The following is a 2,541-nucleotide window of genomic DNA, read 5'->3' as shown; positions in this document are numbered from 1 at the left end:
CGGAGAGTCTCCCGGCAGTGGGCAGATCCTTGTCGCGAAAATACCGTCCAGCCAGTGGCGACCCCTGCTACTTGACCAGGCACCCCACTCCGGAAAGTTTGGTGGTGCAGGCGGCCACGGCCCCGGCAAAGCAGGCGTCGTACCCTACCATCCCTCCTGATAGGGACGACAAACGTTTTGATGGCTGGGCGAAGAAGGTGTTTTCTTCTGGTGGTATGGCGCTTCAGGCGCCAACTCCGTTTGTGCCTTGTCGCGTTTCACGCACACTCTGTGGAACTGTGTTGCGTTAGCGGCTGAACATATTCCCGAAGGGGTCGAACGGGATGGTTTCCTTGCTATGGTCCAGGATGGTAAGGATGCCATGTGTGAGTCCGTTCAGTCGGGTTTGGACTTAGCTGAATGCGTCAGTAGGTCCATGGCGGCGAGCACCGTGATACGCAGGTTTGCGTGGTTGCGGAAGTCGGGGTTTGCTCCTGATGTGCAGTCCCGGCTCCTCAACATGCCCTTTTAGGGTGAACATCTTTTTGGCAGCAAGGCTGACGAGAGCCTTGAGAGGTTGCAGACCTCAAAAGCTGCAGCGAAGTCGTTGGGCGCTGCAGTTCGCCAACCTCCGCTTTTTCGTCCTAGGGGACAGCAGTGGAGGGGTGGCTCCTTTCGCTATTACTCGTCCTTTGGTAGAGCGAGAGGAGCTGGCAGTCAAAGGGGCCAACGCAGGGGTACCAGAGTTGGACGACAAGGTACCCGTGGTGCCAAGGCCGCTCGGGCAGTTGCCTCTTTGCCCTCAGGTAACGCCGCAGCCGCTCCTACTCAGTCATGAGGCCATGTACCATGGTTCGCCGGTTGGGGGAAGGCTGGCGCAGCATCTTGTAGAGTGGCGTGCCATTACTTCAGATGTGTGGGTTTTGGAGATCATAACCCACGGCTACTGTCTTCCCTTTCGGCACAGGCCTCGCGACAATCCACCGGGGAACCTCTCTTTGAAGTGTCCGGATCCGCTCCTTGCGCAGGAAATTCAAGCCCTGCTGGAGAAAGGCGCCATAGAACTGGTGCCTGTAGCGGAGAGGAACAAGGGATGGTATTCCCCTTATTTTTTGATTTCGAAGAAAGACGGGGGATTGAGACCCATCATGGACTTGCGCGGTTTGAACAAACTCCTCAGGAAGGACAAGTTCAAGATGGTTACTCTCTCTCAAGTCCTCCAGGCCCTTCAGCTTCAGGACTGGTTGGTGTCACTCGACCTCAAGGATGCTTACTTCCATGTGCCGATCCATCCCAAGCACAAGAAGTACCTGAGGTTCGCGGTTGGCGACTCGCACTTTCAGTTTCGGGTCCTGCCGTTCGGTTTGACCTCCGCCCCGAGGGTTTTCACCAAGCTCATGGTGGTGGTGGCAGCGCATCTCAGGCAAGGGGGGATTCACGTCTACCCCTACCTGGACGATTGGTTGATCAGGGGGAGCTCTCCCGAGCAAGTCCTGGATCATCTGTCCGTCGCCTGCCACTCCCTTCACAGGCTGGGCTTCTCCCTCAATTTAAAGAAGTCCCATTTGACGCCAACACAGAGGCTCCAGTACATCGGAGCAGTGCTCGACACTTCCCTGGGGCAGTGTTTTCCTCCCCAGGTGAGGGCTCTTCACATTCAGCAGATGGTGCACAAGTTTCAGCATGCCCAGACGCTCCCGGCGTTCGAGTTCTTGAGGTTGCTCGGCCTCATGGCATCCTGCATTCTTCTGGTGCCAGAGGCTCGCCTGCGGATGAGATCTTTGCAGTGGGCACTCAAGACGCAATGGTCGCAGTCCTCCGGCAGGATGTCGGACCCGGTTCAGGTGCCGCCCTCGGTCGCCCGGGACCTTCTGTGGTGGGCTGTCGAAGGCAACTTGATGAAGGGGGCTCCGTTTTGGCTACCCTGGCCGGAGGTGACGATCGTGACGGATGCATCCCTCACGGGATGGGGAGCTCATGCCAACGGGCTGACAGTCAGCGGTCGTTGGTCTCCGTCGGAGTCCAGACTCCATATCAATCTGTTGGAGCTGAGGGCCGTCAGGCTAGCCCTGAAGGCTTTTCTGCCGACTGTGCGAGGAAAGGCTGTCCTGATCATGACGGACAACACTGTGGCCATGCACTACCTCAACTAAAAGGGGGGGGCAGGGTCACTTCCTCTGTGCAGGGAGGCGATGCAGCTCGAGTTCTGGGCCATCCGGCAGGAAGTTTCGATCTCGGCAGTTCATCTGGCCGGAGACGAAAACGTGACGGCGGACGCTCTGAGCAGGCAGAGCGCGATCTCTCACGAGTGGGAGTTGGCTCAGGAGATTCTCCTGGAGATCTTCGCCCTTTGGGGGTCCCCTCAAGTGGATCTCTTCGCCTCCAGTGTCAACCGGAAGTGCGAGAGGTTTTGCTCGCGGGAATTTCCTCCGAAAGGAGCCTTAGGCGACGCGTTTGTGGTGGAGTGGTCATTCCCGCTGCTGTACGCGTTTCCTCCAGTCCCCGTCATCCCGCAAGTGCTGCGGAGGTTGCGGAAGTTCGGTTCCCGGATGATCCTCATTG

Source organism: Ambystoma mexicanum, chromosome 9 (genome assembly GCF_040938575.1).
Source record: "Ambystoma mexicanum isolate Mex_15411 chromosome 9, UKY_AmexF1_1, whole genome shotgun sequence".
Lineage (NCBI taxonomy): Eukaryota > Metazoa > Chordata > Amphibia > Caudata > Ambystomatidae > Ambystoma > Ambystoma mexicanum.
The sequence above is the reverse complement of the archived record's forward strand: the minus strand, read 5'-3'. Positions refer to the sequence as shown.